The sequence below is a fragment of the Poecile atricapillus genome, chromosome 32 (assembly GCF_030490865.1).
Source record: "Poecile atricapillus isolate bPoeAtr1 chromosome 32, bPoeAtr1.hap1, whole genome shotgun sequence".
In the NCBI taxonomy this organism is placed as follows: Eukaryota; Metazoa; Chordata; class Aves; order Passeriformes; family Paridae; genus Poecile; species Poecile atricapillus.
In genome coordinates, this window is record NC_081280.1 from 1,357,484 (window position 1) to 1,381,646 (window position 24,163).

The 24,163-nt window shown below is 49.5% G+C and overlaps 1 protein-coding gene across 1 annotated transcript in view; it reads right to left on the bottom strand.

The window, feature by feature from the left end:
- The window catches only part of LOC131590198 (olfactory receptor 14C36-like), a 595,201-nt gene that overhangs the window by 94,763 nt on the left and 476,275 nt on the right, over window positions 1-24,163 (bottom strand). The window lies entirely within an intron of this gene.

Sequence of the window (24,163 nt, forward strand, 5' to 3'; positions counted from 1 at the left end):
CTTCCCACACCTGAGTCTACTTCTGGGGCAGGGGTCTCGTTGGCTCCTCTGGATATCTCAGCCCTCACTCTAGAGAAGTTGCAGACCATATAGAGGAAGCTCAACAGCTGAACTACCAGGAAAGTGACCAGGAAAGTGGTATCCTTAACACTCAGGGGAAACTGGGTATTCTCAAAGAGGGACATAACAGATTCAAAGGAGAAGAAGGAAAGAAAAGGCTGAAAAGCCTCATCCCCTGTTCTTCCTCTAACAAACTGGGTGCAATTACCAATAAACTCCCAAACTGTGCTACTGGGACTGGGAGGCAGGGTCGGGCGAAGAAACCATAAGCCAAACATACCTGACAGAAACTTCAGTAATTCTATGAACTTCCTATAAATCATTATCACCGAGCCCAGCACAATAACCATTCTAATCCATACCCCTCTACTGTAAAAGAGAAAAAAGACAGGTATTAAAACCTCAAAAAATTCTAGGGACCAGATCCACATGAAGGCCTCCACCCCAAGAGATATTATGCATCCAAACAACATGGCTACTGACTGCTTTATCCCAATACAGAATAAATACAACCAAAATATGATCAGTAATCAGTACAGGTTTTTACACTTTCTCTTACCACATGCTGGGCGCCAAGAACTGTATTTGTCCTAGTTTAGGGAAAATTTGGGAGAAAAACTCGAAATGGAGGTTTTTTCAGGGAAGAAAAGTTTCAAATGATCCCTCCCCCCGCAATTGGTCCGGGAAAGGAAAAAAATTTCTTTGGCGAGAAGTGGAAAAAGCTGTTTATTTAACAGAAATTGAATAATATTAAATAATAAAACCTCTTGCTGTTCGCCAGGATGGCAAATCCAGGAAGAAAAGTCCTTTTCATGTGGTGTAGCTCAGCTCGCTCAGGTTCTTATCAGTCCCTCCAGCGCTGGAAAGTGCCGAGGCCCAGGCCCCGGTGGGCCACAGGTGTGAGCTCCCGGGATTTGGCTGGGTGTTTTTCAGTCCAGAGCAGGTTTGCACAGATCCAGGAAAAAAATGAAAAAAAGGTCCAGGGAACACATCTGCCTCAATTAGCTAAAACTAACTAAAAGCCAGAGAGAAGCTCTGTCCTGCAGTGTGTCTGTTCTGCAGCCACCACAGTCCAGGAGCCAGGTGTGGGGGAGTGATATTTTTTTTTAACACAAACTGTGTGCTTCTTCTTCCTCCCCTTCGTTTTCAGAGCCAGTCTTAAAGGTGCAGAACTTAATATATAACATAAACCAGGCGATTGGGGATACCAGTATCATAAAGTCACCCCAGGAAAAGGTGTGAGCCAGTGTGGACAACCTTGCTCCACATTCCCCAACCCCATCCTCTGTGTCCTCCCTCACATGGGACCTGCTTTGCTTGGAGAGCTGCCTGCACTCAGGAAAGGGAGGTTTTCCCCATTTTTTTGTTTAAGCAATCTAAAACTCCTAAGTTTCATTGTTGAAAACAGATGCACTCCTCAAGTGTGTGCCAGCCCAAGGTGCCACCAAGGAGGTTCCCCTTCCCCAAGGCAGAACCGTGCAAGGAATGTTTGAGACCTTTGCACTCCTTGACTGAGGCCCTGCAGTGTCACAGAGGCCCCTGGGTTCCATGAGGTTCTGCACTGTCCCAGTGGATATTTGGCTCCATGGAGCCCCACGCTGTCACAATGCTCTTTTTGGTTCCACCAGGCCCTGATCTGTCACAATGGGCTTTTGGTTCCATGAGGTTCCGTACTCAGCAATGGTCTCTGTAGTTCCAAAGTGTGACAAGGGCCCCTTGGTTCCAGGAGGTTCATTGGTGTCACCATGGTCCCTTGGCTCCATCAGGCATCCCAATGTCACAAGGGCCCCTTGGTTCCAGGAGGTTCCTGGAGCAGGACTTCCCCTGGGCCACAGAAGGGCTCCTCTGCTCTGTCCAGCAGCTGGGGCCAGAACTCAGGGCATCTCCCCCTCACAGGAACTGGGCAGATAACCCAGGCCGGACATCTGTCCTGTCCTGACTTCTCTCTGCTGCCAGGGAGCTGCAGTTCCCAGCTGGCCAGAAACATCTTGCCTTGAGAGCAGCCTGAAGGGAGATGAGCCTTGGATTCTGGAGTGACACACACTTCACTTTACAAACTAGAAAAGCTACACAAAACTTGCACAAAGCACAACTCTTCTGCATAGTCCCCGGAAACGGGCAGGGCTTCTGTCCCAAGCCTGGATGCATCTTGGTGGTTCCTTTCTGGAAGCTGAGGGAAAGAAAGGGCTCCATGTGTGCTCCACCATCAATTGGGTGCTGAGTTCCATTGACTCCTAATCTGTGCCAGCTCTTCACTAGCTGTAATACAGGTAACTTGATTGTGCACTGTGTTTGTATCCACTGGCACTTCTTTGGGTTATCCTGTGGAGGAAGCAGTCTGTTTAAAGTCTCTTGTCTGTTAACCTTGAGTCTATTCAGTAAATAATTCATTTTCTAATAGACCTAATGGGCCGTTCTAAAGAACTTGGGAGCAAGAGCAATTTGGGGTGCAGGTGGCCTGAAACAGAGCTCCTGCCAGAAACCTGAGCATAGGCAGGACTTGGATAAGTGTTCACTCCATTTGTAATAATATATTACATTAAAAAAAACACAGAGAGAGAAGACCTTTTTCCCCATTTATTCTTTTCCTGTTTATACACTGATATCAGCAATCCCCAGGTGATATTGATCCCCAGCACCTCCTCCTGCACTCTGAATAGATCTGAAAATCAAGACCCTTCATGGCTGACAATCCATCAGACTTTGTCCCTACCCCCACCCCACCAATTCCCTCATCCAAGCCCTGGCACTCAGAGCAGCCTTGTGCAAATCTGAGCTCCCTCCCCTCCAGGCTGTGCCTGCAGCTTTCAGCTCCTTGGCTCCAACTCCCACCTGCTTTCCTTGCAGAAGGAGCTGCCCCAGACACAGAGGGATGTTCATTCCTTGTCAGCAAACAAAGCAAGGGAAGGCACAGCTCCATCCAAACAAAAGTCATTCCTCTGCTGGACATTCAATCCACTTTCCACAGCAGACAGTCTCAGTGCAATGGAAAACACCTTCTGTGCCCAGCACAGGTGCCAAGATGCCCCAAAGCCTCCATGCCCCGATTCTGCACAGATTTGCTCTTTGCACACACGAGGCACACACTGAAGTCACGAGCTGCCTCCATGGCCAGAGGGAGAAGAAGAGAGAAAGTGGCTGAAGAGCTCTCTTGTGCAGAGCCACAGCTGCACTAATCCCAAACTTGTGGGATTTCTCCCAGGAACTTGATCCAACAGCCTCTGCAGCATCTGTTCCCCGGCTCAAAATCTGGCTGGATGGGCAGGCCCGAGGAGTGCTGGGGAATGGAGCCACATCCAGGGGTGTCCCCAGGGCTCAGGACTGGGGCCAGCTCAGTTCAATCTCTTTATTGCTGCTCTGGCCCAGGGCACCCAGGGCACCCTCAGGCAGCTGCCAGGGGAGCCCAAGCTGGGCTGGGTGGGAAATGCAGGCACAGAGAGCTCTCAGGGCCTTGAGCATCCAGGCCCAGAGACAGAGATGGACACAGAGTTTTACCTGAGACCTTGGGGAAGGCTTGGGGCTTTACAACAATGAACCTGTACAAACATGAAGTAAGAATTGAAACTTGTAATTTAAGTCAAAATATGTTTGAAACACACTTTCAGCAAGTGGAAATATGCTTTCTAGAAGTGAATAAATATGTTAAGTAAGATAATAGAGATTTTGAAGTTTCACATATAACCTGTTCTGAAGTCAGTAAGGAATTACAGATACAGCAATGGAAGTTTCTGTAGAGTTCTATGACTGGATAAGAAAAGACACATTGCAGCAGCATCATGTGAGATGAAGCAATTGATGATTGGTTTATGAGGATGCTGCTGAGCTTTTCTGTAACCTCTTGATTGGTTAAAAAGTTTATAAAAGACATTGTAACTAGAATTTAGGTGGCTTCTGAGGTGATGGTGTTGAATGTAACACCTTAAGTGTCCCATCCTTGCATAAGACTGATGGACTATGCAATAAAATACCTTTTCTAACATCACTCAGTTGGCCCTGTGTGCTCTGATCCCAATAGTCCTTTTCCTCATCTTTGGTAACCTTATCCCCCCCAATAAGGAATGGGGGCTGTCCTTACTTAACCTCCTTTGCCATTAATGTATTTATAACATTATTTTTATTTTCCTTCACAGAATCAGCCAGGTTAAGTTCTAATTGAGTTTTCACTTCTCTCATTTCCTTTCTGCATGACCTAAAGACATCCCTGAATATTTCCTGAGATTCCTGCCCCCCTGTCCAAAGGTGATGTACCCTCATCTTTTCCTTGAGTTCCTGGATAAAGCTCCATGCCCAGCCAGGCCAGGCATTTTCCTCACTGATTCATCTTTTGGCACACAGGGACAGGCTGCTCCTTCCCCCTTAAGTTTACTTTCCTGAGGTGTGTCCATCCTTCCTGGACCCCTTTGTTTTTAAGGGCTGTTTCCCTTACAAAAATCAGTACGTGATTCAGATCTCCCCAAATCTGCATCCTGAACTGGCCAAAGTCTGCCCTCCATAATTCCAGTGTAGAAGTTTTGTTGCTGCCCCTCCTTCTGTCCCAGAATATTGAAAACTCGATTATTCCATGGTCACTGTACCCCAGGCAGCCTCTGACCACCACATCTCCCAGCAGCCCTTCTCTGTTTGTGAACAGCAGCAGACACAGCTTTCCTGGGCACTGGGAGTGTGCCCAAAATTCCCTAAAATAAAAACTCCTCAGCAGCAATGCAGCATTGAGAAGCAGCATTCTTTATGTGGCCGGATGCTCGGGGGGACAGCTCCTCCCAAAGCCGGGCATGCTGAGCACAGGGAAGTTTCTGTTTCTATTCTGTATTTTGCACACAGCCATTCATTGATTGTCCCAGACTAAACAGACATATGGTAATCATGAGCCCAAAATGATGAACATATTTCCCCTCCCCTTTCCACATGCATTCTTCTGTGCTGGGCTCTCTCTGCTGGTCCCTGCTGGTGCTGGAGCCCAATGTTCCAGTGGGCCTGGCTGAGCTGGCAGGACACTGAGGCTGGAGAACTTCCAGTTCCCCTCCTTCCACAATGGGCATTGTGTGGTGTCCATGGGCCAGTGGGTTTGGAGAAGGAGCAGTGTGTGCTCACCTGGGGTAGACAATTTATCATCTGGTGACATGAGGTGACAGAGTGGGCTGTGACATCACAGAGTGGGTTCTGTGAGGTCACTGAGCAGCTGTGACATCATAGGCTGTCTCTGTGACATCACAGAGCTGGCTGTGACATCACAGGGTGGAGGTCTGACATCATAGAGAAGAGTGTGACATCACAGAGCTGGCTGTGACATCACAGAGCAGAATGTGACATCACTGAATTTGCTGTGACATTACATTGTGGCTGTGTGACATCACAGAGTAGTTTGTGACATCACAGACCAGTTCTGTGATGTTACAGAGCAGGCTGTGACATCACAGATCTGGCTGTGACATCACTGGGTGGAGGTGTGACATCACAGAGCAGGGTATGACATCACAGAGCTGACTGTGACATCAGAGAATTCGCTGTGATGTCAATGTTAACAATGATAACAATGTGGCTTTGTGACATCACAGAGTGGTTTGTGACATCAGAGACCAGTTACGTGATGAAACAGGCCAGGCTTTGACATCACAGGTGGAGCTCTGACATCACAGAGCAGGCTGTGACATTACATTGTGGCAGTGTAACATAACAGAGTGATTTGTGACATCCAAGACCAGTTGTGTGAGACGTCACAGAGAAGGCTGTGACATAAATGAGTTGTCGGTGACATCACAGATATGCCTGTGACGTCACAGAGCTGGCTGTGACATTACAATGTGGCTGTGTGACATAACAGAGTGGTTTTGATGTCAGAAACCAGTTGTGTGATGTCACAGAGCAGACTGTGACATCACAGATAAGGTTATGACATCACAGAGCAGGCTGTGACATCACAGAGTTGGCTGTGACATTACATAGTGGTTTGTGACATTACATAGTGGTTTGTGACATCATAGATCGGACTATGACATCACAGAGCAGGCTGTGACATCACAGGGTGGAGGTCTGATATCATCGAGCAGGCTGTGACATCACAGAGAAGGCTGTGACATCACTAACTTGGCAGTGACATCACAGATTTGGATGTGACATCACTGAGTGGTTTGTGACATCACAGACCAGTTGTGTGACGTCACAGAGCAGGCTGTGACATCAGAGGGGGCTGTGTGAGGTCACTGCGTTGGTCACTCTGCCCCAGCCCCCCCTCACACTGACCCCCCCAGAGAAGTCCAACACTGTTCATGCCCAGTGGGGTCCCCTGTCCCCCGCTATCCCCCCGCTGCTCCTGGAGCCACAGCCTAAGGATGTTGCACAGGATCCAGCCCAGAGCCTGGCACGGGGACAAGGGGCCGGGGCTGTGTGAGCAGGACATCAAGGACATGCATTATCCCGGTCCCTGGGGCCTGCCTTGGCTTCCCCAGGGCAGGAAAGATGTCTGGCAGCTGGAGCAGGGTCACGCAAGGGCCTCCAAGCTGGGGCTGCAGCCCTTGGGCTCTGAGGAGAGGCTGAGGGAGCTGGGCTTGTCCAGCCCGGAGCAGGGAAGGCTCAGGGGCTCCTCATCCCAGCCTGGCAGTGCCACCGAGGAGCTGATGGAGAACACAGAGCCAGGCTCTTCACCGGGGGCTGGGGGGAGACAAAAGACAATGGGGGCAAGGGGAAAGAGGGGACATCAGCCAGCACAGGAGGAAACCTTTGTTCCCATGGGCTCAGCCAGCTGCTGACATGCTGCCCCCTCCCTGTTCTTTGGCATTTGCCAATCCAGACCAAATCAAGCCTTGAACCACCTGCTCTGGGCCTCTTGCTGACACCTTGGGCTGCAGACTTGCTGAGATCCTTTCCCATTCAGCTCTCTGATGATCCTGGGACAATGCTGGTCCCTGTTTTAGACTGGAGCAGAGCAGATGGGACAGAAGCCCTCCAGGGCTGTAGGGGACCTGCAGCTTGTGAGGTGCACGAGCACATCTCATCAGCTGGGTCAGTTGAGTACTTCAAGAAAATGTCAAATTTTTTCCCACCAGAAGGAAGCAGGACTATCCTGGAATTGTACAATGGCAGGAAAAGGAATACTGATCTTCCCCTCAATTTGCATCACCAATATTCTGTCTCTTATTTCATGTCCTTCCTCATTCACGAGTTTCCACCTCTCCTGTTTAAATGGCCATGTCTAAGGACATCTCTTAACGAGAGCAGCTACATCTATGTCCTTCCCATTGCTCCCAGACTTCCTCCTCTAGCTGCACTCTGGGCATTCCAATGGCTCTCAACTGAGTGGCTTCACACTTGGAGCTTCAGGGAGTTGCCCAGTCTTTCAGAACTTCAAATAACTCATCATGAAACATCTTAATTGTGTTTATGGCCCTTACAATTACCTTTGTCTTTATCTAAAAATGTTCCTCTATGAATATCCCTGGTGGATAGTGAGCATGTCAGATGTTCCTGGGTTGTGTCACATATTGCTGAGGGAAGAGTTTTGATGTTTTTCAAATTGGATCATGTTTCCATTTTTTCTGTTGGCCATGAAGAGAAACTTGCTGTGCCTCTGAGTGTCCCCAGTTGCTGAGCCCCAAAGGACACAAAGCCAATGAGTTGTGGTTCCCAGTGCAGTGGTGGCACTTGGAGCTCCCTCCATAGGCACAGCAGAGCTCCCGTGTCCCACAGAGTCCCTGGCAATGCAGGGATGAAGGGAACAGGACAGGCTGTGGGGATCAGGGCCAGGGCACGGCCAGGGATTTGGGGTGGTTGTGAGGCCAGGGCAGGACGCGGCCCTTGGCCTTGCTGAACCTCATCCAATTGTCCTGGGCCCATGGCTCCAGCCTGCCCAGATCCCTCTGCAGAGCTTCCTGCCCTCCAGCACAGCCACACTCCCACCCAGCTTGGGCTCCCCTGGCAGCTGCCTGAGGGGGCCCTGGGTGCCCTGCTCCAGAGCAGCAATAAAGAGATTGAACTGAGCTGGCCCCAGTCCTGAGCCCTGGGGACACCCCTGGATGTGGCTCCATTCCTCAGCTGCTCTGGGGGCCAGGGCTGGGATGAGACCCCAGCCCTGAGATGGGGGGCTTTAGGGACAAAGTCTGATGGATTGTCAGCCATCAAGGGACTTGATTTTCAGATCTGTTCAGAGTGATTTAGGGGGTGCTCAGGATCAATATCAACTGGAGATTGCTGATATCAATCTATAAACAGAAAACAAAATGAAATTGGTAAAAAATAAACCCCTTCACATTTTAAAAATATTGCATATTCTCTTTGAAAACTCTTCTTAAATCTGTATAATTAACCATGAAAGAATTGAAGATTTAACATTAAATTATTCCCACGGGCTTGTCTTGTTAGAGCAATTTGAAATGTTAATGAGTGTTTGGGACTGAATTCCTGGAATGAAGAGCTGAAGACTGAACAAACCTCTGGAGAACTAAAACTCATCAGGGAACCTCCCTCCAAGCTGCTGAGGATCCATCCTCAGCAGAGCAGGAATGAACAGATCCCAGGCTTTCCAGGCTGCTGAAGAGCTGTGAGCTCACGTGCAGTCCCAGGGGCTCCTTGGTGACATCCCAGGGCTCCTTCATCTTCCTAAGGCTCATGAGGTGACAGTCCCAGGGCTCCAGGGTGACAACAGAGGTGTCTCCACGCTGCCAAGAAGCCAATTTGTCACAGGCAGTGACAGGAGTCCAGTGGTGACATCCCTGTGCTGCTAAAGAACAGTGAGGTCACCGACACTGCCAGGGGCTCCAGGGTGACATCCCAGCAGTGCCCAGGCTGCCAAAGAGCCGGGATGTCACAGACACTGCCAGGGGCTCCAGGGTGACATCCCAGCAGTGCCCAGGCTGCCAAAGAGCCGGGATGTCACAGACACTGCCAGGGGCTCCAGGGTGACATCCCAGCAGTGCCCAGGCTGCCAAAGAGCCGGGATGTCACAGACACTGCCAGGGGCTCCAGGGTGACATCCCAGCAGTCCCCAGGCTGCCAAAGAGCCGGGATGTCACCGACACTGCCAGGGGCTCCTGTCATGGGCACAGTGGGAGCTTCAGGCAAAGGTTATTAGAGAAGCTCTTGTTGGGTCACCAAGTGCAGAAAGGACCCCCAACACCCCAATTACACCCCAAGATCCCCCAAGCCAGGACCCCCAGGCTTTCTAAACTCCTTCTGTGACAGGAGCCTGGGAGTGCCTGGATCCAGTTCCAGCCACAGGATTTGTAAAGCATTTCTGTGTAAAGGATTTTACAGATGGAATTGAAACTTTTTACAACTTAGTCCCTCAACATGAAGAACAGCAAAGCAGAAGTATTTATATACATATAGATGTGATTAATTAGGATCATGTCTCAAAAAAAAAAATCTTAATCGGAATTATTTACTCCACTGTATAGTGGCGATAACATCTATTTTAATATAGTTCCCTAGGAAAGAAAAAACACTGAGATGAAAGAGGCCCTCAGGCTCCAGAGCTGGACAGAGCTGACCCAGGGGTCTGGACAGTTCCGAGCCTTCATCCCTGAAGACCCCTCAGTGACCACCAGAGTGAACTGCGCATGCCCAGAGGGGTGTGGAGCTCATTACCATATGGAATGGGGATGGGAGGAGCCAAGAAATGAATATGCATTAGGTGCATCAGGCTGAGTAAGGCCTATCCAGCAGCAGCCCAGCAAGAACAGAACTGTACTAATTTAATCAGCCCTCCCTTTAGGAGGCAGGAGGAGGAAGAGGTGCACTTGGAAGCTCCATTTGCCCCTCTGACCCCTCCACACCTGGAAGCTCCATTTCCCCTCCACCTCCTCCCGACAGCTTTAAGGGGGCATCAGCCCCAACACCCCCAGGTAGCCCGATTGCATCCCGGAGCAGAAAGCAGGTACTACAGGCACCCTTGTGGGAAGCAATAGGACCAGAAGGGACAATGGTAGTTAAGGAACCCTTTTCTCATCTTGACCCAGAGGCGTGAGAAAAGGTCACAAAGAATTATCAAAGTGACCCAGTAAACACTGCCAAATGTTTACGATATATAGTCAAACAACATAACCCAGATTGAAGTGACATGAAATTGTTATTAGATGCATTAACCAAAACTGAGAAACAATTGGTTCTAAAACCAGCAGGGGACCTGGCAAAGGACCATTATAAAACATTACAAATGGATGGAAAAGAATACTTTCCTCTCCAGGACCCACAATGGGATCCAAATCAGTTGAGTGGAAGGAGAAAGTCAGAAAGATCCCAGGAGTGGAGAGTGAAGGGAGTGGAGAGGGCTGGACCTAAAACCATGAACTGGGCAGCCTTATATGCAATCAAACAAGGTCCCTCAGAATCTCCCTCGGAATTCCCAGATCCCTGGAAGGACACAATGCACAGACACACACCACTGGAGCCGGGCTCTGAAGTAGGAATACAGCAGCTAGTTAATCTTTTTCTGGAACAATCCACGGTGGACATGAGGTGTAAACTCCAAAAGCTTTGGGGGACAGATGGGTGAAACTTAGAAGCCTTATTGGAAGAGGCATGGAGAGTTTTCAGCAATTGAGAAGAGGGATATAAGCAGGAAATGAAGAAGCTAGTAGCAGTGGTACAGGAGGAAGGAAAAGGGAAAGGAAGGGATTGACAAGGACCACCCAAACGGGGCCCGTCTCGACTGGGTAGAGACCAATGTGCGAACTGTGGAGAATTTGGCCACTGGAAAAATGAGTGTCCAAAGTGGGAGCGAAATGGCCAAAAGAAACAAGTGAAAGGAGGGGTGGTTGCAGTCACACATCCACAAGAAGACTGAAGGGGACCCAGAGACCCCAACAGACCCCCTGGTTATAAAAATTAAACCGGGAAAAAAAATTTTAAAAAGTAGAATTTTTGGTTGATACTGGAGAAACACTGTTGGTTTTAAATAAGGCCTTGACAGCTGTAACTTATGAGAACTGTGTTATGTTCAAAGGGTGTGGTAGTTTAGCATTTAGGGAACAAAGTGGGAAACAGCCACAGAAGTGATTCCTCTGAGAGAGGCTGTGGGGAGTTCCTTCTGTGCTTGAGATCAAGCCAATAGCTGGCCAGTTCTGACAACTGACAGCATTCTGCACCACTGCAAAGTAACTTCACCTTTGTGAATGGCACCTTTTAAAAACCCAAGGCCAGGAACTGGTCTCTTTCTTTGCAGCCTTGAAAGGCAGCAGAGCTCTGGTGTGGCTGGCCCCGCTCCCCCGTGGCCTGTGCGGCCTGGGGGGGGCTGGGCCGGAGCCCAGCTGCTCCCGGGGGGAGATGGAGACTGCGGGATCCCCCCCAGGCCAGGCCAGGCTCTGCTGCGGTGCTGGCTTTCCCGGGAAGCCCTCCGGGTCCCGTTCCAGCGGGGTGGCCAAAGCCCTTCCCAGGGGAGCCCCCGGCCCCCAGGCTGGGCCAGGCCACGGCTGATGACACTCGCCAACACCCCCCCTGCCCCCCGGCCCGCACAGACAGCTCCTGAGAGCTGGCACCAGCCACACCTGAAATCCCACACCACCACTGCCTGCCATGGCTTGGGACAGATTTAACCCTTCCACTACACAGAGGAGACCTGCAGACTTTAATCCTCTCTCCAGGAAAAGGAAAGAACCAAGTGACACGTGAAAATAAAATGTGAAACACCAAGGTCAGTAAAAGAAGGAATCAAGCCTCAGATGGAAGGAGAATGAGGACATGCTCTAATAAGCTGAAATAGTCTTTTGGTAGGACCATGGAGATGAATAATAATGCTCTGAAAAATAACTCCTTTAATTCATGAAAGAGTATTGGGGGATTGAAGTATTCAAGCTGTAGATCTGGGCAAAGGTATCCATTGATGAAGCCAAGCAGATGGTGGAGTAGCTGTGATCCCATGAGAGCTTGAACAGAGAGAGAGGGAGATGAGAGCTGATGAAGACCCTTTCCCCCACAGAGAGACCAAGAAAACCCCTATTCTCAGAGATGAAGAGAAGCTTTGCCTTTGAATAACTCATCCTTAAAATAATAGCGATTGAGCTCATAGCCCATGAACACACCTCTGAGTGGTGTGAAAATGGGAGGAGAGGGCAGAGTTTTTGCCTGTGTGGCTGACATTAGTAGAAATGAAAAGCCACAAGAAAACTGTTTCTTGTGGAGAACTCCCCATGGCATGAGAAGAGAAAACTCCTCTCCCTGCACAGACTGATGAAAAGACTATTGTATAGTTGGCACTGCTTTAACATCCCAGCTTTTGTCTCTGCCGTGTCACTTGGGAAAGGAAAAGTTGGTTGCGGGGGGAGGAAAGGTTTCTGGAGGTGTTATTCTTGTTCTTATTCTTGTACACCTGATCATAAAGTTTTTTATTCCTATTCAGTTTTAAGCCTGTTTTGCCCTTCTCCTAATCCATATCTCACAGCAAGAAAGAAGGAAGTACTCTGCTGATTTTAGCTGGAGCTAAAACCCACCACACTCAGCCACTCCTGACAGGACTTGTGCTCCAGACCCCTCACCAGCCTTGTTGCCCTTCTCTGGACACGCTCCAGCCCCTCCATGGCCTTCCTCAATTGGGGGCCCAGGACTGGACACAGCACTCGAGGTGTGGCCTCAGCAGTGCCCAGCACAGGGGAAGAATCCCTGCCCAGCTGCTGCTGGCCACACCATTCCTGATCCAGGCCAGGGGCCATTGGCCTTCTTGGCCACCTGGCCACACTGCTGGCTCATGTCCAGCCTGCTGTCCATCAGTGCCCCAGCTCCCTTTCTGCCTGGCCACTGTCCAGCCACTCTGGCCCCAGCCTGGAGCACTGCAGGCCTTGTTGTGGCCAAAGTGCAGGAGCCGGCACTTGGTCTTGTTACACCTCACCTTGTTGGCTTTGGGCCCTGGATCCAGCCTGTCCAGGTCCCTCTGCAGAGCCCTCCTGCCCTCCAGCACATCCACACTCCCACCCAGCTTGGTGTCAGAATGGTTCCATGAGGCCCTGGAGTGTCACAATGGTCTCCACGGTTCCATGACACTCCGTGGAGTCACAATGGATCCTTGGTTCTTTGGGCTCTGCAGTGTCACAGTGGATCCTTGGTCCTTCTGTTACTATGGGGTTAAATGTCTCTGAATAATGTTTCTGAAAATCATGTAGAATTAGGCCACAAGAATGTTTGGTATTAGGGATGGTCTAGCAAGCTGAAATGTTTACGGTAACAGGAACTGGTGCTTGGGGTCTCCAAGATACCCACCCAGAGATGAGATTTGTACATGTTCGTACAAGGATGAGCTAACTCTCAGGAAGCAATATCAATAAAGTTAATGAAGCAATATTAATGAAGCAATATTGATAAGGTTGTTATAGTGATTATTGCTACAGCTGAAATTGTAGAAATATGTGCACTTTGGACAAAGACGATGGAGCTAGATTTGGGTTGCTGATACCCCTAGTTCCCACACACTTCAATAAAGCACCTGTATATAATCAATCTGTGATTATGTGTGTTCCTGAACGCTGACATTTTGGTGACCCAGATGGGACCCTGTGAGTGCTGCTGAGCGAGTTCATGACCCGATCACGCTCCAGCCGGCACCGAGGGATTCTCGGGGAGCCCATCCGGCCGTGACCGTCTCCTCTGCTCACAACGTCCCTCTGAGAGAGGTAAGGTGCTTTTCAGTCTGCTCTGGTGCCTGCCAATAAGACACAGCGAAATCTCCGCACAGTTGGGCTGGAGGAATTCCTGGTATTGCCCAGGCGCCGTCTGTCAGACAACAGAAGCGAAAGCGTTGCAGGTTCAGCATCAGTGGTGTGTGGTGTATTGTAACTGTAACATGGAGAAGCTTAAAGGGATTTGAGGTGGCAATGCCCCTATAGCACGTACTTCTCCTTTGGGGTGCTTATTGGCACATTGGAAACAGGGTAACTTTGGGCAAGATTTACGTAAAGTTGATTGATTATTGTAATACATGGTGACCAGGATATGATCTGGACAGTGGGGAAAAGTGGCCAAGAAATGGATCTTTGCAGTATAACACCATTTTACAGTTGATGTTGTTCTGTAAGCGAGAGGGAAAATAGGGTGAAATTCTGTATGTAGATTTGTTTTTCTATTTGAGAGACAAGGCAGAATGGCAGGCTGAGTGTGGATTGATGGCAGTTAAGGCATGTGTGAGTGATAAATGGGAGGTTTGTGTAAAAGGAAAAGTTGATTAGAGCACTTGGCATTAAAAGAAAGTTTGCGTCAGGGGAAAGAGATGGATGTTGATTTACAAGTGGTTTCAGCAGAACCAAAAGAACCTGATTCTGTTTTGTCTGCCCCCACTTCACCCATCCTATTTCACCTAACCAATCTCACCTAACCCCACTTCACCTTTCCCTCTTTATCCTCCTCTACTGCCTTCACCTGATCCTTCTTCTCTGGGAGATGATCAAGATCTAACTGTGATACAAGGAAATGTGAAAAATGCTGGGGAGGAGGATAGCAGTAGCGAGGGTGATGATAATAAATCAGTGACACCGGTGTCCCATCGGACTCGGTCAAAGCTTGCTCCGGTTCTGGGTAGAAAGGGAAAAGATTTGGGCAGACAAAGGCGGACTGTGATTGCCCCCTTGAGACAAGGAGTAGGAGTAGAGGGGCTGGTGTTTCTAAAAGTGCCTTTTTCCACTGCAGACTTGATAATTTGGAAACAGTCAGCTGGAACTTATAGAGAAAATCCTGATAAAGTAGCAGGGGTGGTAAAAATGATTATGAAAACTCAGAATGCAGATTGGGAAGATATACAAGTAATATTGGATAATTTAATGGACTCTACTGAGAAAGAGATGGTGCTTAGAGCAGCGAAGGAGAAGGTGAGAGAAGATCTCAGAACTGGGGTGGCGACAGGGACTTTAGATGAGAACTTTCTGACCAAGGATCCAGGGTGGGATCCCAATGCCTTTGGGGACATGTGGAGGCTGAAGAGATATCAAGAGTGGCTCCAGATAGGGGTTGGGAATGCTATACCTAAGGCTATGAATTGGTCTAAATTGTATGAGGGAAGAGAGGAAAAGAAAGAATCCCCTGCTGCAGTTTTGGAAAGGCTTAAGGAGGCAGCGAGAAAGTATAGAGATCTTCAACTAGAAACAGAACAAGCGAAAGTTGAGCTTGCATTCATTTTTCTTGGGCAGTCACAGGATGATATTAGGAGAAAATTGCAGAAATTAGAAGGAGAGAAATTGTCTTGGTTCTAGAAGACAGGTGTCTGCTAGGGAGAGCAGAAGCCTCCCTTGGGATGAAAGAATGTAGACCCCCTCCCTCCGAATTATTATAATTTTGAAATCAAGGGGCCTTCAGGCAGAGATCTGGGGATAGGAATAAGAGTTCTTTACTAGTATAACCAGGCAAACAAACAACAATAACTACAGCATTAACAAGAAAACAGAACCAGAGACCCCGTGCTGAGATGGGATGGAGGAGAGGCTTTGTTTTCACAAACCCCTCGGGCGGGCAGTGCCGGTGCTCCTGCGGGGCTCTGAGGAACACTCGGCTGGAACAGCAGGGATGAGCTGAGATCCTGGGCTGGTGGATGAGGTGGATCAGCAGGGATGAGCTGAGATCCTGGGCTGGTGGATGAGGTGGAACAGCAGGGATGAGCTGAGATCCTGGGCTGGTGGATGAGGTGGAACAGCAGGGATGAGCTGAGATCCTGGGCTGGTGGATGAGGTGGATCAGGAGCTCCACGGCGGTGCCTGGCACTGCCACACGTCCCGGCAGGACAGGGGGTGCAAGGCCACCAACGAAGAGGGAAGAAGGAGAAGAAGCAGCAGCTCCGTCTGGGTGATGGCGAAATTCCCTTCTCCCCACCGCAGCAGCTCCGCGACCCAGAAAATTAATGTCTTTCCCCGAAGCCACAGAAAGCCAGCCAAAAACTGTCCCCACCCTCCTTTCCTGCCCCCTTCCCCCCCTGGGCCCGGCCACTCTTTGTCCTTTATCAATCACCCACTAAATACCCACAGTTAGGTTGTCACCCCAGCTAATGGGTAAAAATTCCACGGGGAGGCCAGAACAAAAAAAATGACACCTAACCCCCAACAAGAACCAAGTCCGAACAAGAGAAAACTGCCTCTCTCTGATCAATCTCAGTCCAAGGGGGAAAAAGAAGCCAAGCACAAGTGTCCCATCAGGACAGAGGCTCAATCTACAATCAAAGGGGACTTTGTTCCAGCTTTTCCTTTGGAGCAGCGTGCAGCAAGCACACCTGGGCCTCATTCAGGTCTCTGTGTGGGCTGGCAGTCAGCTTCTGTTGGGAATTTAAAGCTTTTCCTCTACTTTCCACAGCAAATAAGGGACCTCACCCAGCTGCACCAACCCCCAAATTTCACTCTAAAAATAACCATTTGCATTTTCCTCCATTCCAGCCCTGAAGAAAACAAACTTCACTTGCGGGAGCTGGCAGCACGGTGTCCTCCAAGACCATTGATGAGCAGGACAATATTCCAGGGGAAGAGCGGCAAAGCCAAAGTTCACTGATGCTTAGGAAGCTTTGCAAAACCTTCCCACCTGTGGTGGTGTTGCACCCTCCTGAGCTCCTGGAGCCCTCACTCAGCTCAGGCGCAGTTTGGACAGGAAGGGGATGGTTCAGTTTGTGCCATGTGGGGACAGGAGGAGGGAAGACTTTGCACACACTGTCACCAGGGCAGGGCTGTTTTCCTTTATGCTGCCACACGGTAGCACGTAATCTTTGATTTCATGGGAGTGAGGGAGGTGCTGAAGGGCAACAATTCCCTGTGCTAAGGACATCTTCCACTCACACAGCAAGGCAAGTGAAGGGGAAAGTACAATCTCTCTTTCCTGGAAGGTGTTCAGCTTTTAACAAACTAGTTTTGCTGAAGATGAGCCTAGGCAGTGGTGAGTGAGAGCATTTGATCAAACTCCCAGAGTATCCTCACATCTGTTTGGACACAATTTCTCTTTTTTTTTCATTGTGAATGCTTTCTCCTGCCCCGCTGCCTCCTGCTTGGAGTTGTACGCGCAGCAGAGTCCCAGAGTTTTCTCAGCAGGCCTGTGCAGCGAGTTCTGAGCCAACGTGTGGCTCTGCTGCCATCCCAAATCTGCGCTTTCCTTGCCCAGCCTGAGCGCAAGTGGGGCATGTGCTGGGCGTGGCTGGAGATTTTCATCACCAAAATCCTCCAGTGCCATGGCATTTCCATCTGCCCATTGCTTTGGAGAGCACAAATCACAAACCACCCATCTCAGCTGATAAATGTCATTGTTTGCAGATTGCTGCAGCCGCACAGCTGAGCTACAAATACACATGAATCAATTTCAGTTGAAAAATGGCATTTATTACAAATTGCTACACCTGTGCTGACAATACACAACTATAAAAATCTTAATTAAGTTTAAAAAAAGTCATTTATTATATTAGCAAAACAATGTCACATAAAAATATACAAATAGCAACTTCAGTTAACAAAAACTTAATTTACTGCTAACCTCTACAAGTCACTGTAGACAAAGATTAATGAGGTGATTAACAACTTAATTTATTACAGATTATTATAAACTTACAGCCCATACAGAAATAAAAAAATATCCGTGTCTCCCTCTAAAGAACCCTGTACTAAGAATCCCATAGATACAATTATACAACTATACCACTCCAGACATGTTTAAATAGAACGAAATACCTCTATATATACATATATAACAATCTACAGATGCAAATACAGATTAAATATTACATATTTCATGCAATATATATATACATATAGATGTATAAAACTAAAGTATTTGAAAATATACAAATGTCACAGTCCCAATCTAAATGTCCATAGAACTGTGTAAGAACAAATCAGCCGCCCGATCTTCAAAGCCTCTCCCTCAGTGTTTTCCTCCCATGCAGAGCAGCTCTCCTGGACAGGGACAGCAGATGGGACATCTGGGAGGCAAAGGGAACAGCGAGTCAGTCCTGGCACCTTTCCCTTGGCAGCAGCTGCACTTCCAGCAGGGAAGCGAAAATCTCCGAGCCTCCCCAGGAGGGTTGGGAAGAACAAGCAGGCCGAGCGGGCCAGCGTGTGGCGAGCGCAGGCGCGGCGGGACTGTCCCGCATCTCCCGGCAGCCCGGCACAGCTCCCGGGCCCTGCCGGCACAGCTGCCTTGCCCAAGGACAGCCCCTGTGCCGGCCGGGGCAGCAGCGCTGAGCAGCCCCAGCACGGGCAGGGGCCGCTCCTGCCCGGCCGGGCAGCGCCCACGGACAAAGCCCACGCCACCCTCAGCCCTGCCCGGCCTCACCAGCCCTGGGGCCTCACCCAGGCTCTCGCGTGGCCCCAGCACATCCCTGCTCACTGCTCTTGCTCCAGGCCTTCAGCTTCTCCCTGCTGCCTCCTGGCAGTGTCTGGATGTCCTCAAGCTCTTCAGCACAGCTGTGGTGGCAAAAGTGGAGGCTCTGGAATTGGTTGCAAGGCCTGGCAGAGCTGCAGTCCCTGAGCTCTGTGTGCTCCCTCCTGGCCCCCTCCATCCCCTCAGCCCCGCCGTCCTCTCGGCAAACCCCCAGCCCCCTCTTCAGTTTCTTCGGCCTCTCCCAGGCCTCTCACCGAGCTCAGTCCCTTCTGAGCCGTTGTGTCCCCTCAGAGCCAGCACAGCCCTCAGCCCGTGCCTCTGTCACCTCAGTGCCACCATCGCCCTCTGCTCCCCCACAGCCCTCAGTGCCCCCAACACCTCAAGGTTTCCATCGTCCCTTCAGCATCAGCGCCTCCTCAGCCCCCTCAGTCTCACCGTCCTTCAGCAGCTCCTCACAGGACAGTGCCTGGGGCCACCGGCAGCTCCCACCGCTCCAGGGACAGCCAGGGCTGCAACTGCTGCTCCGCCTGGCCCGGCCCCAGCTCGGACCCAGCACAGGGGGACACAAGGGGCACAGCGGGAAAAACAAGAGATGAAAAAGGCAACCAAGGGGGAAAGAGGCAAAAATGCAGCCTAGGCCTACACTGCTCAATCTATGGACCTGTACATCTATACAGCTCTAACTAAAGATCTATGCACATTTAGAAATGGAACTGTGTGTGCATAGAAATGTTAATCTCTACATATACAAATGTAAATTTGAAAATTTATAAATATAACTGTATACATAGAAATTAAATCTTATCGCATCCCTAACTATACATACAAACTATACAGATGTAGAAATAGATACACCTATAAATACAATTCTATAAATCTATACTTGTAACTATATGGATAAATAAATAAAGATAAAAAAATCTCTAACTATATCTATAAACAGAGAGATGCCACCTGCCCGATGGTCACAGGCTCTCCCTCTGATCCTTCTTCCCACGCAGGGCAGCCCTTCTGGCAAGGTAGATCACATGGATATCTGGGAAGGAAAGGCAACTCTCAGTCAATGCTGGCCTCTGTGTAGCTTTCCCTTTGCAAGTAAACTGCCCTGCTAGCAAAGGCTGTAAAAGATGGCCTGAAAGGCACACTCTCACTTGAGAATATGAAGCCTGCTCTTTAAAGGGAACAGGGATCCTTCCCAGTTTTCCAGTCTTGTGAAGTTTTGAAGTACTCCAATCAATTCACAACATTCCCAGTGCAAATGGCACCCAGGAGAGCTTGAAACACAGACAGTCCCAGCTCCCACAGAGAAGCCCAGCCTTGTTCTTTCTCTGGGCTGACGCAGAGACGTCAGTCCTCACTGCAGTGGCTGAAGCTGAAGGCTGCTGTGAGCTGTGAACCAATTGGGACACGCAGCTTGGTGACACAACTGCCACCAGCTCAGCTTTATTCCCGGCTCTCTTGCCACAGCAGAGGACTCGGTGTCAGAGCCTCTGGAAAAGCATGGAGGGGCAGGGCTCGGGGAGCTTGTGCCAGTGCAGGATTGGAACTAAAGGCACCAGGAAGCACCAACCCTGCTTGAGACAAGAACTCAACTCTTCTCATCTCCCTTCCTGTCAGAGGCAGGCTCAGAGCAGCTGTCTCCCATCTCTCTAAAGCAGGCTGGGCTCACTCCTTACCAAGCTCCTCGGGCTCCTGGCAAATGTTCACACAGCTCCCGCCAGCAGGCAAAGCTCCCTCTGCTGCAGCCTTGTTCACAGCCTCCCCTCCTGAAGAGCCAGGGGCAACACTAGGATTGACCTGAAAAGAAAAACACAAAGAAGGAAATGCAAAGATCAACCAATAGATTCTGCAGGGATACAGTCAGAGCCTGCCAGATTTCCTTCTGTGCACCAACAAATTGCTTTTAAAAACTGGTATATACGCGGGAGTTTGCAGAAGACAAAGGCTCATTGCGCTTGGCAATAAGATATGGGCAGTTCCAAAAAATCCCCCTCCCCACCTCCAGTCTGCCCTTCCTCAAGAATAAATCTACCCATGCAATGGGTCTGCATATTAAATGAAAGAAGAGAAATTCTTTGGCAAATTTGTAGAAGAAGATGCAAAAAGGCCTGTGCCAATGCAGAAACTGAACACTCCAGGCCAGTCTGGGAAGAGACAAGACTAAAGAAAAAAGGGATTCCAAAGTCCAAGAGGGAATCTGTCAAACACAAGGACTAATGGGCCCTGATTGTACTGCTCTACACAGTACATTGTACTCTCCTACACAGGAGGAGCCCCTGGGCTTCAAGGAGTCCTTAACCATTTCATGTCCAGCACCAACCTTGTCCTTCTCACCAATCACACAAGTCATGGGGCCTCAAAACCAAGACATCTGCCCCCTGAAGACTCCACGGCTCACACACTTCATCCCTTCTTCCTAACAAGGAGCTCTGGGCCCCAGAGGCCTTCAACAGTCCAAAACACTGACTTCTCCAACACTCTCCAAGAGCTGTCAAGGCTGACAAGGCTGTTGAGCGTGGGGATGACACTCAAGCCATGGAGTGGGCGCTAAGGATGGAGTCCTGCTAGCTCCTGGCACAGGGATGTGCTCTTCCCACCACAGCCCTAAGCACAACAGTCTCCTGCAGGCTGCAGCTTTGCAGGGACTGTCTGGCAGCACACATCTCTTCTTTCCACAAGGTGACTGAGCTCTGAAACGTGGAGAGCAAGACTGGCCAGTTTGCCCAGCTGAGGATTTCCCAGCTGGAAACTGGACTGCAGGCACCAGGTTCCTTAGAGGGCAAGACAGCTGCAGCTCCAGCCCATGCCCACACACAGCTCTGGGAATGCCTACACGCACAGCAGGGCTCACACAGCAGCAGCAGCAGCTGCAGGAGCAGCTGCAGCCCAGCCCTTGCTTTGCCTTGGCCTTCCAGCCCAAGAGAGGCAGAGCCCACATCTGCTGCTGGCACCTCTCGCATGCCCCTCCCACTCTGCCTTCAGTGGCAATTCTCCAAAAGCTCTTCTCTTCTTTCCCATCAAACAAAGCCTGTTAGAACCCACCAAGCTTCCACTTCCTCCCCACAAATGCCCCTGCACCAGGGATTCTTCCCAGAAAAAGGAGCATCCAAACCTGGCAAACACCTCTCATCCTCACTTAAGGGCTATCCCCCCTTTTCATTCCCTCTTCCTTAGCAAATCTTGCTTGACCAAGCAAATCCTTCTGTGTCCATTCCCAGCTGAATTCAAGAAGCCTTTGCTTCTCAGCCATGCAACAACATTCAGAAGCTCTCAGTCCAGCCCCTCTCATCCCTGTCCAATGGAGTTACCTGAGCAGAGGGAGACCTTTCAGGCAGAGGTGGTGAAAGCATCTCCTCCAGTGTCTCCAGAACAAGGTCCAGATCCAGTGGTGGCAATTTCTCTTCCCCAGGAGTACTCCATACCCAGCTTGGGGCTCTCCATGCTGCATAACCAGCACTGCCAGCTGGAGCACTGGGGACTGAAGTGCCCAGGGCGGCTGCAAGAATCCAAAAACATCGGTGAGGCCCCAAAATGAGGCTTTGGGACGCAGAGCTTTATTGCTGCCTTGGATCAAACATCACAGGAAGCGCACAGCAACCTCAACTCCAGAAAGGTATTAAAAACTTCCCAGGGAATTGGAAGAGTGAGCTCTTCCCCTTCAAAAGTATTATCCTAATCGACGTGTACATAGATTAAAGTATGGCTTGTGAAACTGATCTAGACATACACACAGACATAATCACCTTTAATCACAGCCTTTTGCATCTTCCCAGCACCTTTGGCATTTGGCTGCTTGAGTTTCTCATCACAAGAGACCACAGAAAGTGCATTCACCCAGGAAGAGGCCAGAGGTGCAGACACACATGCTAAACTTAAACTGCGAGTTTATTCTAAGGAGCAACCATGGAGGTGAGGCCATGGTCTGCAGCTGCAACTGTTCTGGGGACTCCCAGCGTGCACTGAAATTTCGTAGCATTATTTGTGGGAGAGACTGTTGGAAATGGAAAATCTGCAGCCTTAGAAAAAGCCTGGATTGATGGAGTGATGAAAGTACACAGACATTAGGTAGAGTAATTCTAAACCTATGTTCTTACAATTGCAAGTAAGACTATGCCTAGAGTAAGTAAGAAATTATATGAAGTAAAATAGTTGGAGGTATCAAGTGTAATAGTGTGATTTATAAAGTAAGTTAGAGATCTAGAAACTATAACAGAAGTGTGTGTGAATACGTGACCTGTTAGCTTGTTGGTTAAAAGACAGACGCAGTGTGGCAAAATCAAGTAAAGGTGATAAGAGCTTAATAAGGAAAAACAAACTTTGTGTCAACTGTCTACTGGACTAAAAAGTTATATATTGCCATGTGGAGAAGAAACTCATAACTTCCTCAAGCTGTGGTTGACTTGTTGCCTGTAAATCTCACACCTTGGGACTGATATCTTATTGGGCTACTTCAGCAATAAATCATCTCAAAGCACGGTGGTCCCATCCCTTGTATTTCATCTCAACAAAAGACAATCTGTAAACTCTGCAATATCCTATCAGAGTCCTAGTTTAGCTTCATCCAAAGAAAAATGGGAGTTCACCTGACACCGACCAGTTGTGGAGAAATGTTCTTTGCCTCACCCTTTGACCTCTACACAGAGGCTGCCTGGAAAATGGCCAGAACATCCTCCAAATCTGCAGCAAGGACGGGAAAAGCAGACAGAGATTCTTTTGATATTCATGATCCTGCTTCCTAGTACCCTTGACACCTGATTCTGACAATCAAATGTACACATGACAGAGCACCACGGCAAAATACTTCAGTCACTTTTTGTGATCTTTCTGAAAAGCCAGGGGAGAAACACATTGCGTACCTGATGGGATGTTGGCTGGCAAGTGCTGCTCTGGAGAAGTGCAGCTGCTGCTCTTTGGAGAGGCCACAGAAGTGCTTTGATGGTGCACAGGAAATGCTGGAGTGATGAGCTGTGGCTGGAGTTGAAATTTGTGTGTGCCTGGCTTGTCTGATGAAACCCCAAGTGCAGATGGAGCAAACACTTTCTTGGCACGTGCTGGGGAAGCTTCACGCCCTGGAGGATCTGGACTTGTCCTGGAAGGGCCTGCAGGTAGCTCTGAATCGTCAGGTGAGGCAGCACTGCGCCTCTGGCATGAAGGAGCTGTGCAGCAGTGAGGGAAGAAGAAAGGAAGCAAAGGGAAGGCTGGGTCACTACTGGTCCTCAGGTGTGTTTCCCTTGGCAGCAACTGTACTTGTCCCAAGGGAGACAGAAGCTCCCATCCTCCCAAGTAGGGGGAGAAGGAGAAAATTCCCTTCTCATGTTCTGAACCTTTGCAACAACCAATTCCTTGTCTACTGAGCTCTCCCGTACTTATTCATCTGTCTGGGAAAAGTGTCCCACTGCCATTCCTCGACAGAAGGCAACTGCCAGGAACTCAGCTGCCAGCTCTTCTCCCTTCTGCTCCAAAGGCACACAAAAACTTTAGAATCACAGCCTTCCCTATCTCCCCAGCAGCTTTTAGATTTGGCTGCTTGAGTTTCTCAACACAGAAGGCCACAGAACCCAAGAAGAGCCTGGATCTTCAGGCACACACTGAGAAATTCAACTGTGAGTTTATTCTAAAATCAACCTTGTAGGTGAGGCCATGTTCTGCAGCTGCAGCTGTTCTGAGGCACACAGAGTTCATTTCAATGGCACGGCCTGATTTGCAGGCCAGTCAGTCTGAAACATCTGCAATATCCTATCACCGTCCTACTTGGACTTCATTCCAAGAAACAGGGGAGTTCACCTAACACTGACCACTTGTCTGTCGGGCAATATTTTTCACCCAGCCCTTGCACCTCAGCAGACAGGCT